Here is a 14,019-nt window from a genome sequence, read left to right on the forward strand (position 1 = left end):
AAAATGTCATTCTTAAACTAGCTCCTTCCTGGGACACTGCTGAAGCAGCAAGCCCTAGTCATCTCTCTTTAGCCTTCCTGTAGCATCCTGAGAAACGGTTCTCTGTGGCATGCCAAGGCCAGCTCTATACTTGGTCATGTCAACAGACCTCATGCACCAACTGTACATTCAACTGTGGTTTGAAATTAAGGTCTAAATCCACAGATCGTGGCTGGGCTCATCTATACAGAGCATGCTGTTTCTTGTAAATTCAAATCACATTTGGGACAGTTTATATCAGACCCAGACAGAGGAATCTCCAGGCCTTCACATTCAAAAAGAGATGGACTATCAGATGCCAGTTTCCTTACAGTGGAAAAATACAAGACAGAGGACCAGGCATTAGGAGGTTTTGGATTCCTCATGGAACATGCCTGTTTTCAAAACTGGGTGATGAAAGAGCAATAATTTAACACACCTCCTGCCTTTTCTAGCCCCCAACCCCACACATCCTTAAAATGCATACACACAGAACAAAAGACAGACTTAAAAGCTTTTAGGAAGCTCATCTATGTAGGCTGCCTTTGTATTCAACAGGGATTAGCTTCTCCAGAGGGCAAGCTGGAGCACATCCATTGGGCTCCTGCTCTACACTGTCCTTTGAAGGATCCTGGCTTTCTCCACTGACTCCCTGGAGGTCCTCTGGAAACAGGTCTGCCACAGCTAGTGTTCACTTCTGGAAAAACTCCCCTTTCCGTATAAAAGCCAAACATCTCACCAAGCTTATAAAAGCAAATGTATGATGAACAATGAGAGGGGATATACAGAGGGATATGAACTGCAGGAATGAAAATCACAAGTGATTTTAAAGATCTGGAGACAATTTTAAAGAGCTACCTGCACATTATAGGAATTGATAAAAAATTTCATTGAAGCAGTAACTCTGGTTTCCTGTCACAGAGTCTGTAGTTCTCATCCCTCATCCTTTAAGAGCGTTTGTTTGAGAATCAGGTCTTTGTTCCCTGGGAATTCACCTCCTCCTGTCACTTTTTTCCCCACCTGGAGTCAGCACTGGAGCTCAATGCTAAATGAAACATTTTGTTGTCACTGGGAAAAAACAAATGCATCCAAAGCAGAACAAGAACAAACCTGCACTGACTAAATTGCAGGGAGAATTAGCTCCCATGTCTCCCAAGTCTCAGAGGACTGCACTGCCTCTGGGCTACAGAGCCTGTGCCTCCATTTTTTTCATGCTGAAGTAATTTCCCTTTTTATAAGTAATTACTTTATATCAGGCCAAAGAAACAAACTACCTCCACAGCCCAGTCGTTAGAGCACTCCCTCTCCAGGACAATGAATAGGCATTTATATAAAGTAGAACAGTTCCAACTGGAAAAGTTCCAACTGAGAAAGCATTACTGCAGGGGACCCAGTTGTCTAAGCCCTCATCTTGGCTAGGACAGCCTCGGGGACAAGTCCCCAATTCAAGTATGCAGAATAGGGATGTGTCACCGAAAACCCAGTTAGTTTTCTGCCTACTAGGCTGCTAGCTATTCTTTTCTCTGCTTTTTCATGAAAACACATCAAACACTTTAATCTCATTGCAGAACTAGCAAAACCTCTCAAATTAATTTTTTTTTCTTTTTTTTATGAGGCAGTTAACCCATTTCCTGCCATGTTCACTCCATTACAAACCTCTTTCATCAAAAACCTTGATCACCATTTCTAATGTCAAAAGCTGAAGTCAGGAATCAATCTGTCCAAACAAAGAATGTCCTAACAAAAACAAAAAAACAAACAAACAAACAAACAAACAAAAAGTACTATTAAGGCAAGGTATAGCCTTTAACCAACACTCACCTCCTACTATGTATCTCCTGGTTTCTGAAAGTTGTTACTCCCTCCAGTAAGTAAAAACCGTTACACAAAAAGCATTGCTCATGTAAGATACCTGCTTTGGGCATCCAGCTCCTGCTTTAGAGAGTGCCAAGGCTCAGGCATTCAGCTCTTGCAAAGTTCTGAGTCCTGAAGTTCAGAGAGTCTTTTAGCTCCTTTACTCCCCATTGAAATGGTGCAAATTAAAAAAGGATAACGCATGATCCTTGCAGCTCTCTCTGAATCATTGGTTTGAAACTTTGCAAACTTTCAAACCAGAGATTGAAAGAGAACTTTCTGCAAGAGTCACTGTATCTCTTAAGGCAGCCATCCCACAGCTACCCTATTTTTCTAAGCTTCTTAGTTTTTATCTCCTCCTGTTTAGCTTAAGGGTCCACCACTATGTTACGAAATTTTTTTTTTTTCTGAGATTCCTGTTTATACCTTTGTGGCATTTGCCACTTCGTTACTTTCAGATGGAGTCTTAAAAGCTTCCTCACAGAAAGACATGGTACTACAGACCACATCCAAGCTGATTTTATACTTTGACTTTCAACACTTCAGGACATTATCTGTATAATTTTAATTATATATGATATTCACCTTTTCAGTAATAAATTAGAGAGTAATTCCAAATTGCACCAAAAACACAGAGAAACAAAAGGGAGAGCCCATGAGAACAGATTATGTCATTCTGTTGCTTTCATTAAACTCTCCCTTGGGGATTATCAGCCTCTGATGTTTCAGCTTGCCTCTTCCGAAACAGGTCTGACACAAGGGAATCTCCCTTGAGATGCTTAGGCCACTGACTACAGCAGCCAGCAATAACAGAGAATTACAGAGGAGGAGAGAGAGGGGTGGAGGGATACGCAGATCCTTCCCACGTGCTTTTCATACAAGTGTATGCCTACGTGCAAGTAGCCGCGACTTAGTGCATCCTAGTGCATTTCCTCTGCCACAATGCACTTCAAATACATTTCTCAGCAGAGTCTTGTGACAAATTCCCCAGCAATCCAGCTGTGTACAATTAAACAACATCCTGCTTTACCTGTCACAAAGAGATGTACGGCAGCAACCCTTTCTCCATCCTCCTCCTGGATCAGCTGGCAGCATTTCGATACCTTTCCAGGCAGCAGTGGAGCCCTTCCTCTCACTGCACAGGATTCAAAACCACTTGCCCCACAATGCTGTGAAAACTTGGGATTGCCCTTGGAATCAGACCCCAGCTTTAGGGTCTTAGCAGCTCTTCTGCAAATCATTTCCATGTGGTATTAATTTAGGACCTTCTTCTTTCACATTCCAAACACCCCCTGCATATCTCCAGGACCTCATTCCCAGCTGTGAACACTGGAGTAGCAGAAGTCCCATGTGGCACAAGGCCACATGGCCACAGCCCCTTGTTATGCAGACTTCAATCTCTAACCTACCTGTAACCCGCTGTGTCCTGTTCATGCCCTGCAGTCAGAGGTAACAATGCGGGACCACTGTGAATTTAAGCTATCATGAGGCTATTATGCCTATCACCTGAAAACAATTTTCTGTTCATTAGGCCATCAGCTGTGATGTAGGACATGGCATTTACACTAGTAAATTATCATCAGGCTCGTGACACCAGATCTTGTCTGTCTCAGCTGGCTCTGAGTAACCATCTCACCTCCTAGTCTGTTTTGAAATAGTTTACTATTAATAACTTACTAACTTTACATCTTTTACATTCATTTCCTTTTGTAAAATCCTCCAAATTCTTCAGAGGTCATACATGCAAGAAATTACATCCATGTGAGAGAGTTGTGTATATTAGCTCCTCAACAGTGCGTGGCAACCCTAACTAAGAGATTAGGAGAATAGGTGAAATAAAAATGTTAAATCCAAGCATAATAAAAAAAGAAAGCTTATTGTGTCATTTCCTCCATTTGAATTTGGGTGTGTCATGGACACCTGTATAGAAAACTCCTGATTCCTACAGAATATACCAGAGGTCAGGATTACATGCTTGTTGATCTGTTAAAAATAGTGTAATCCACCAGCAAGGTTGCACCACAGTCACGACTTCTGCTGATGCACAGGAGGATATAAACTGGCATAGGCCTTAGGCCGCACAGCACGTTCCCAATGCTGGCCAAACTCACAATTTCAAAATTGCACTTTCAGACACCTCAGCCCCTGGCAGGGGAATCTCTACTGACTCAAAACTAGGGAGACCCCTCACTGAACCCATTAACAGAGCCACCCATTCAAACCCCAACCAGGCACAGGAAGTTTCTCCAACTCAGAGCACAGAGAGTTGAGATTGTGAAGGCTGGCTAGTGAAGCCATGATTCTCAGAAACCATGATGCTTGTGATTGCCCATATCCCATTTTTTCTTCTGGGAGCAGCAAAGTAAACACAAGACATCTTTAAACTGTATCTCAACTTGCAAGACAAAAGAATGACATCATGAAATAGCAAGGTGTAAATTTTCACATCATTCAGTATGTGATGGTAAACGTCATCTCCCCTTGCAGTATGAGGTTTCGGCACACTAGCTGTTCAGATGCTGTGATAGTGTAAAAACTTGAATGCAATGGCTACAGACAGGTGAAGCTTCTTAATGAAAGGGACAGGGTCTCAATCTAGAACAGCCTATCTTATCCCAGGATTCAAGAACTGTGCTTGCAAATGCTAAAGCATCATTCACATGGGACACATTTGTAAGCCTCTTCTGCCCCAAATTCGTTACTGAAGCTCTAGCTGTCCCCCGAACAGGATGAGCTGTCACAACATATCAGAGATATTGCAAACCAGACATCTTTGGGGAGCTCCTGATACACTCAAGTGTAGCAGGTGGCTGTTGCCACCAGTCAACACAATCATTTTGATTCCTACAGCTACCATATGAGATTTGGAGCACAGGGCCCAACCCAACCAGGTTCCTCTGATGGGACAGTCAATCCCTCCCTCCTGCACACAGGACAGATCAACCTCATTATCTTTCTTCCAAAGTTGTTTAGCTAAGCATGCAAATATCATGATCTAAGGTTCACTGAAGACAGACTTTATTAGATACAAAATCCTGATTGTTCAGCACCTACATCTAGCTTTAAATATCATCAGTCAAAGCTAATCTGCCAAAATTATCAACATCTACTGTCACTAAAAACATTATTGCAGTAAACATTTAATTTTATGTTTAATTTGTATTCTCTCTGCTTCATCTTAAACTCATTTATTTCCTGATCTGTCCTTTGTGACTAATGAGAATAATTGGCCCCTCTCCTTCTTCTGTAACAGTCTTTTATGTATTTGCAGACAGTTAGGGATCCACCCACAGTTGTCTTTTCTCCAGACTGAGCTTCTGTGGCTCTCTCAACCTTTTTTACAGGTCTTGTTTTCTCTACTCTGTGATCATTGTCTTAGTTCACTCCCCCACACTCTCCCCAGTTCTTCCCTCTCTTAGAAGTGCAGCCCCTAAACAGAACACAGTTATCTAAGCAGGGCTTAACCACAACTGTAAATAGGCACTAGACAGATCATTTCATTATTTCCAACAAATAATACAAACAGGATTGTATACAGAGTTCACACATGGGCTGGACAGCAGGTCTAGAGCAGGATGGTGGCAGTTAGACTGCTTCATTTCTTGGTCAGTGGTTGAAATCCAGACTGAAAGTGTTAGCAAGCAAGAATTATTTCCACAACTATAGCTACATACAGACAAAGAAGTGTAGGCTGACTGCTACCTCGAGAAGTAATTTAAGAGTTTGTCACATGAAGAGTTAACTGGAGGTGAGTTCCTACATGCCCAACATGCCAGGGATGAGTGGGAGTGACCCATGTCCCATGGATTATTCAGACCAGATAACCTGGTGACCCCACACCTGTTTTAGTGGATGAGCAATCAGCAGAGACAAGCCACCAAACATGAAGATGAAGATAAAATTCACGTTTTTCCCCCTAAGAGTGTTTCTTCCCTATAAATGTTTCAGCATGGCCATGCACAACAGTGTTAATGATACTGTATCATACTGTATGCTTTGGAATACAAAAACGTCTTCAATATTCAGAGTCGGCAACCCAACCTTTTACCTGAGTCACTTTCAGTGACTCTTTTCAGTTCTGACCCTTCCTTGTAGATGGGTTTTGAGGGAGTGAATGCTGCAGAGGTCTCAGTCTAGTATCCCTTTCACTTTGGGCCAGTAACCACACCCTCATCCAAAATTTCTCTTTTTCCCCAGATATTTAATCAATCCATTTGTATTGGTGGCTCTGAAACATGGTCTTTGATTGCTTGTGTTAGAAAGGGAAGAGAGCCACCCAGCATACTTCTCAGTCTACAAATACTCACTGTATTAAGAAGAATCAGCTGTCAGTGAGTCTCAGAGCATGTACCCTTTTTCTCTCCCCTTTTTAGTGACCCTGAGTACAGAAAAAGCAATATTTTTATTCCCCACACATAAAGCATATTCAGTGTATGTGTAAAAATTTTAAAAAGGTAAGTCAGTCCCTCCTGCTGCCCAGACTCAGTGTTCTCTCCTGCTTCCAAGAAAACACTAAATAAAAGGTAACCTTGCCTTGAGAGATCCAAATTAGCCATGGTTTGAATTGACTTGATCACAGCATAGTTTGCACGCTGCCTTGTGCCACACATTTGTTTCTGACTGCATAGAGAGGGGACGTTTTTTCTTTTCAGTAACCTCAGGTACATGGGAGATATACTGCCTGGTTTGCACAAATCACCACCATGCATTTAGTCGACTTTTACACACACCAGTTCACACTCCAACGTATAGTTCTATCTGGGAGCTTGTGGTTTGCAGCTAAGGAAGCATTGAGCTCCTGAATGATAAAGGGTGGGTTCACTTGGATTTATTTTTTTTTCCAGCATGAGAGGTAGCTCTGATGTTTAATCCAGCTGGGTCAATCTCCTAGTTCCCAGGTGGTTAGCACTATGGCACTTATTTTGCCAGAGCAAGCATCCCTGCCAGCAACTGCTTTCCTGTCTTTATATGAACAAGTAAGAAGGGTAAGTCAGATGGATGGTGGAGCCCCCTCTGTGGTTGGAGAAATGGGTTTTTTAGTTCCCATTATGAGGCACTTTACTGAAGCAGAAACACAAAGCTCAGAAGGGACAAGGCAGTGGTAGCAGGTGAGCCATGCTTAGCTTCAAATATCTTATTTTTCTCTGGTTCCCCTTCCACATATTTCAGTGCTGTGATCTTCAAACTGCTATTTCATCTTATGCAGGGAGGTACCCAGGGCCATAGCTAGTCCGTCTGACTGCGGCAAAGTGACAAGATTAATAAGTTGATTCACTGTGGTTTGAAGAGTTCCAGTGAATGAGTGGACAGAGGACGGATGAGAGCAATAGCAGGTAACCAACCAGCCATGTTTCTCCCAACATTTCGTGCTTTTCTATCAAGTATAAATATATATCAAAGAAAGATAATCGCAGAAGAGTCAGGCAATCCTAGAGCCCCAGCATCAGGCAGAATGGATACTATGAGCATTCCATAGTGGATTAGGCAATCACAATACATTGAGCCATCTCTCTCAAAAAGATCATCTAGTCCATCTCCTCTATTAACTAATCAATTTCTTTGTGATAAATTGCAGCTTACACAAAGAAAATTTTAAAAAAACTAAAAAAATCCTCTGCGTGTTCTCCAGCTGCAAGATAACTCTCCCTGTGGCCCACCAAACCATGCTACCAGTAGACTACTGGCAGAGTAGAGCTGTGGCTTCCCTAAAGGCCAAGAAGATTAAACCTCTAGAGACCAGTCCTCAGTCTGGACTATCTCACAGGCAGCTTTTGTGCATCCTAAGGAGCAAAAGAGCGTGGAATGGAGCCCATTGCAAAGATAAGCAGTGCTGTCTGTACAGAGCTCCCACCCTCTGCCAGCTTGGGGGAATGAGAAAACAGCACTGAGAATCACATTCAGACCTCCCACGTGGTACTGCAGAGACACTGATTCTTGGTGCCAACCCAGGCAACGTGAGTCCAGTGTGGGAATCCAAGCACAGCTCCATAGCTCTGGCACCAGCAGTGAGGTCCACCTGCCCGCTTCCAAACCAAGCACAAGAAACAGCCGCAGCTCCAATATCAGATGAAACATATACGTTAATTCCATCATCTTTTCCCCCTGGAGGTTAGGGTTGGGGCGCTGGTTCACAGGTTGACAGACTTTTTATACGAGGAGACTCAGTAATCCAAAATGAGGATAAAACAAGTCAAAGCCTAAATTATTAGATGGAGATGGTGGGTTGGGATTTTTGCCCCGATCTGTATTTTCCATCTCTCCATGATCTCTTTGCATTCTTGCATGCACAGGTGCAATGTAGAACTCAGCCAACAATGCAGTTATCCTGAAAATGCTGCCCAGAATGGGATGGCTGGGGACTGCTGCTGACACCTTCTTTTGCCCAGGGATGGTCTCACTGGCGAAGGGATTGCAAGAGGCACCAGACTGGTACAGGCTAAGCTGGGCTGGTGCAGCAGGTGTGTGACAACAGATCAGAGCCCAGGGTCCTTAGGAAGAGGAGTCGTGGCTTTGATTATGCTTCTTTCTTTTTACCTGCTGAGATCTGTCCCTGCGTATATAAGGCTGAGCCGAGAGGAAGCTGAAGTGGATCTCACTTCCCCCAGGCTGTTTTCCCACTCTGTCCTCAACCTGTTTCATCCTCTCCTAACCCTCTGAGACCCCCACTCAGGACTGGGAGACAAGCTGGTGTGATGAGGAACCAAAGAAAACCAGGATGTGTGGAGGTGACAAGAGTTGCTGCTTTGGGGTGGCATGGGTGAGCACTTGAAAATCGCCCATACCCACACCTCTCCTCTTAGAGAGCACCCTGCACCCACACACAGACTGCTGCTTTCAGCTGGGGCACACCAGGTCATCGCACATCACAGGGTGCCATGCCCCTGCTCTGCTCCCCAAGGGCTTGGGGAATGGGGCAGCACTAGCATGAGCTCACCCCATAAGCTGGGAGTATTGCATACCCAGCCCTCTCAGCCTGCCCAAGGGGCAGCTCAGAGGGGATCAGCTGCCTCCATACAGTGCTTGCAAAGCCTGAGGTAGCTGTGCTTGATGGTGGGGAGAGCAGTTTTAGGGGGCATCTCCTTTTGCCCATACTGCAGCTTGCAGAGAACATGAGGAGTCGCAGGTAAAGGTAGCAGCAAGAGAGATTGGGAGGTAAAGGAAGGATGAGGATGTAGGTCCATGCTCCTGGCCCCCATGACTGAGCATCAAAGCTGACAGACCCCTCCCCAACTCCCACCTGCCCTGTTCCACCAGGAGCATGAACCCGGCCCAGGGCAGGGCTAAGAAGGGCTGTGATAGCGATGCGGCAGCCGCTTGGGCCCAGTGCCCTGCTGGCAGGGCTGGTGGCTGTGGCAGGCACCAGGCGGGCAGGGATGAGTGCAGCTCTCCAGAGGAAGCAGGCAGCCCGGCCCGGCTCCCGGGGACTGCCGCTCTGACCAGGCACTCAAGGCAACCTTCCTCCTCTTCCCTCCTATCTACCTGCAAAAGCAGGGGCGGGGGGGAAGGGGCTGAGCCCAGCATCTGCTCTCCCCTCGGATGCTGCTGGCACCCTCCCGGGACTTGTGTTTTAGGGCTTCTCAGGGGTAAATGACCCCCGACGAAGGGGGCTACAATCCCCCACCCAGTCGGTGCTGGCGTCCTGGGTAGATCCGGGAGCCGCGAGGCCTGAGAAATTCCTCCCGAAAAGGGGGGGAAAGGCTTCGGCACGCCCTCCTCCCCGCATAGGTAAACTTTCTACTCCCACTTGCGGAGGAAATGGGAGGGAGGTAGAGCTCAGGCAGGGAGGATCCAGGCGCGGATAAACCCTGGGAAGCCTTAGATATTTATAGAAGCACAGCCAGAATATGTCAGGAAAGGTGGCTTTCAACCCCTTGACGCGGAACCACTCCTGGGTTTTAACAGTAGCTCGACAAAAACCCCTCAGAAATGTGGCAAAGAGCTACTGGAAGGATGAAGGCAAAGGCGGGGGTGGGAAAGGCGCGCCCCCGCCTCAGGATGCTCCGGATGCCTCAAGGGCTGAGGGTGCCTCAAGGATGCCTCACCCCGCGGCAGGGCTGGAGGGTGACACCCCCCCCTCATTCTGCAGCGGGGTGAGTCTCTCGATCCGTATTGACGCCCCCCGCCCGCTGCCAGGCTTCCGGTCTTCTATAGGGTCGAAAGGAAGGGAGAGGCGGGTCGGTGGGAGCCCAGGTGGGGGCTGCCGATGCGGGTAAGGGTGGTGGGGGTGCGCCCCCGGGAGGGGGCTGTGCAGCAGCTCACCCCTGCCCCCCGCCTCTCGGCGTGGGAGCGCAGACCCACGCGTGCCGGGCGAAGCGGCGCGCTGGGCACGGGCTGAGGCTTAAAATAACCCCGAGACGTTCAACACCTTGTGCCCGGCGCTCCCGCATCCCACGGCTCTCTGCTCCCTTTGTCTTGCCACCATCTTACAGAAAGACTCACATGTCACGTTACGGTTGGGATGCACCGGTATCTCTCGCGTATCTACAGCCGAGTGGCACGTTAGCCATTTTGCATCCCTCCCGAGTGGGCTGGGGAAGGGGCTGCCTGCGCAGGGACAGGGGGAGTAAGGCGCGGGGAATGGGGGGGGAAGGATGGGTCGCGGCGGACAGGGGCCACGATGCCCGCTGATGGCACCAGAGGGATGGGGATAAATTAAAACACGTGAAGTTGCCTGAATACAGCGCCTCGTAGGTTCATGCTAAGTCTCTTGACGTGCTTGGACTTAAAATAGCCCTTCACCTCCACGCAAGCAGGCGCACTCGCCCCGGCGCTGGGCGGGCTCCTGCCGCGGTGCCAGGGGCGGCCCCGACCACCCCCCGGGCCCCGGCCCCGGCCCCCGCGTTAGGCCGCTCACGATCGAGAGGCCGGCGTGGGTTCTAAGTAATGCACCACCCTCCTCGGCAACAAGCAGGTTTCTACGTCCTGTTGTTCCTAATGAGCTCTGTTTTCACATCAAAGCATGGCAAGAAGCCGCTGGACCAGCGAAAAGGAGGCAATTTGCGGGTGGATGGATGGGAATTATTTTCCTTTTCACCCCTGTCCAAAGCCGCGTTCCTCCTCCCGTGTCTCTCTCGACCCCACCTGCCCACCCCCCCAAAAAAAATCACAAGGGACTTTTCCCCGATTCACGACGCGGTATGTAACTCAAAAGCATCCCTCTCGCCTTCTCTTCATGTCCTATTTGATGAGCCAAGAGAGAATCAACATGTCTGGTGAATGTTATTTTATTTTTTCCCCTGTGTCTGCTTCTAAAAGCAGCATCTCTAAACCTTTTGTTCTACTGTGAGTGATCTTCCCTGGGCAAACCAAAATGAGCTGCCAGCAAAACCACAGAAACAGGAATTTCCCTACCTTGGTTTGTAGAAGCAGAACCTCTAGACGGACAGATCAAGGGAGAGAGCATGTTGGGAATGTCCAGTCTCCTCTTCTTCCTTGCATATCCACATAAGAAGAATAAGGGTCGGGGGGCAAATGTGGGGGAATGAGCTAAAAAACAATCCTACTTGGCTGTAAAAAAAATAGAGGTTTCTTTGTGGCAATCTTGCGTCTTGAAGCGGTGCAAATTCAAAAGCTGGAGAGAATCACTACAGAGGATATTCAGCACGACTGGTGAGGATCATCAAATGCAGGTTCCAGAGTAAGCATTCCTTTCGCCTTTTTAATGACTATTCTTATAATTCTTTTTTTTTTCCTGGAGCCCTATTGAAAGAGGTTGTGTTTAATGCAACTGGAGGTCGGTGCCGTTCTTCTGTGAAGCATGATTATCCTCAAAGCGTCCCCTTCCTGAAGGGAAAAATAAGCATCAATTTTGTATTAGAGGGATCTGAAGGGGATAAAAACCGCTCCCCAACAAAGACATTAATATATTGAGAAAGAAGGGAGACAAAACGCATTTCCCAACAGTGCACACCAGCGGAATTTAAAAAAAAAAAAAAAAATTAAAAAAAATCAACAAAAAAAACCAGCTGGCACGAGTCTATAAATAATTCAGATACGGGCTGACTACACCATTCCCGGGATAGGCATGCATACGAGACGGGAAAGCGGGCACGATGTGAATCGCAGAGAGAAGGCGACTCCCCCCCCCGCCACGGCCCCCTCCCCACGCACGCACAGCATTTCGCCCACCCCCGGGCCCAGCCCCCGAGGGCTGGCGAGGGCCGTGCCCACCCCTCTGCAGTGCTGCCGGCACCGCTGCCCGCCGCGCTCGGCTCCACGGGCAGCGCGGGGCGCGCTCCGCGCACACACACGCACCGCCACCGGGGCCGGGGGGGCGATGGGGGGCTGCTTCACCTGCGACGGGGCCGGTTTGCACTACGCGCCCTCCACCACGCCCCCCCCCTTCGCCTCCCGCAACACAACCCTCGCCTGTCAGGGCTTTGCTTGGGCTCTTTTTTTTTCCTATGGGTGGGTGGGTGGGTAGCTGGGAGTGTCCCCACACCACCGATGGTGCACAGCCGGACCGGGCTTATAGCTATGCAGGCATTTATTTAATGAAGCCGTAGGTATTTTTTTTTTTTCTTTTCCCCTCCCATCTCGCACGGAAAAAGATTCACACTTACAGCTGTCATAAAATCCAGACCCACATACATACCAGCAAATCCTGCTTCAAGCACTCGGTTTGCTCTGAGTAGCTACTGCCCCCCTCTCTGCCTGCAAGGCTGATCCGCCTCAGACATGCTCAACTTCTTCAGTCTCTTCTCTGTTACTGCCCGGGTGGGAGATGCGGGGTGGGAAGGGGGAAGTGCTCAGAGCATCACCCTAAAAATATATTTTGCAAAAAAAAATTCTCTGCAATATAAAAGATCCGAGAATGCTTCCCAGAGGTAGAGAAAACATGGGAACGTGAACTAATAAAGCACCTTAGCGATTAATAATAATGAAGTATACCCGCGGAAAATGGTGAGGAGGGGGGGAAAAATCAAGGGACGGGGGAGCGGGAAGAGGGCTGTGAGAGCGAGCAGTGGGGGAAACGGGGGGAGAAGAAAAGGAGGAAAAGGAGGAGGAGAAGGAGGAGAAGGAGGAGGAGGAGGAGGAGGAGAGACAGTACGGGCAACGGGAGACCAACCGCTACCGAGGCGGGCAGGTCTCGACCTCCGACGTCCGGCAGGGGTGAAGAGGGAGCCCGTGCCCGGGGGCCGAGCCGCAAGAGGCACCTGTGCCTCTTGCCTGGCCGGGGCCGGGGCCGGGGCCGAGCCGTCGCCGCAGCCCCCGCGGGGAGCACCGGGGGCTCCCTGGGTCAGACACCCCCTCGGACCGCGACTCGGGTGGTTGGAAGCGACGGAGAGAAGGAATGCTTAAAAAAATACATTAACAATAACCATAAAATAGTAATAATGAGAAGAAAGGAACAGGCGCCCAGCCAGCAGGCAGGCAGCAGAATTAGATCTGAACGAAAAGAAAGCAGTGAGAGCAGAGATAACGCTAATATCCAAATTGGATACTCCACAATTAAGCCCGGTGCTTTAATTGCTATTCTCAGAGCCCCTTGGAAGCTAAGCAACGTGCAATCAGCCTGAACAGAAAGCAACATGCATCTGCATCCTCGTCCTGCCCTGCCCAATGGATGCCTGCACCCTTGCTGGCCATGGGGCTCTCAGCCTCGCCCCAGCACGGTGATCCACCCTGTGGTCACAGATCCGACTCTGTCCTCTCCCATGCCTAGATTTAGCATTGGGTGGTTGAGCAGAGCATGCCCACCTACCCTCCTCAACACTGCAAAATGGTCCTAGGGAAAGTCTGCCCTTAACCAGTAAAAGACAGAGAGGGTAACAAAGCAGACCCCCTCCAGGTGGAAGTGCCAAGTGAGTCTTCAGGACATGTAGTCACTCTAGGGTCGCAGATGCCCACCTTGCCAATGTATGGGTCTTGGTAGGAGATTTGGATGGGCTCAGATGGTCCTTGGTGAGCCCCTAGAGACAAGAGCACTGAGGAAAGCACTCCCCATGCTTCCCTGTCAGCTACACTTGTCCTGCAGGAAATCAGGCACCAGGCCCAACACCTGCTCAGCTTCAGTCCTGATGCATTGTCCAGCCTTTGCACACCTCTCATTGAAAGGACCCTTCAAGGAAAACACAGTGGCTTGTACCTACCTAGCATTCTCTATGTCCAGGAGCAGTGAGGAAGGTACTGCTCAAGAGACAGGCA

The 14,019-nt window shown here is 48.4% G+C and overlaps 1 protein-coding gene across 4 annotated transcripts in view; it reads right to left on the minus strand.

The window, feature by feature from the left end:
* GRIN2B (glutamate ionotropic receptor NMDA type subunit 2B) overlaps positions 1 to 12,565 on the minus strand; it is a 211,857-nt gene extending 199,292 nt beyond the window's left edge. Inside the window, exons 1-2 of one of the 4 annotated variants that reach the window (XM_032689029.1) lie at positions 12,467 to 12,565; positions 11,224 to 11,655 (exon numbers count right to left, since the gene is read on the minus strand). The gene's annotated coding sequence lies outside the window, so the exon portion shown is untranslated. The other 3 variants (XM_032689031.1, XM_032689030.1, XM_032689028.1) reach the window with 3 other exon arrangements.
* Positions 12,566 to 14,019: the final 1,454 nt, after the last annotated feature.

Source organism: Chiroxiphia lanceolata, chromosome 5, assembly GCF_009829145.1.
Source record: "Chiroxiphia lanceolata isolate bChiLan1 chromosome 5, bChiLan1.pri, whole genome shotgun sequence".
NCBI lineage: Eukaryota > Metazoa > Chordata > Aves > Passeriformes > Pipridae > Chiroxiphia > Chiroxiphia lanceolata.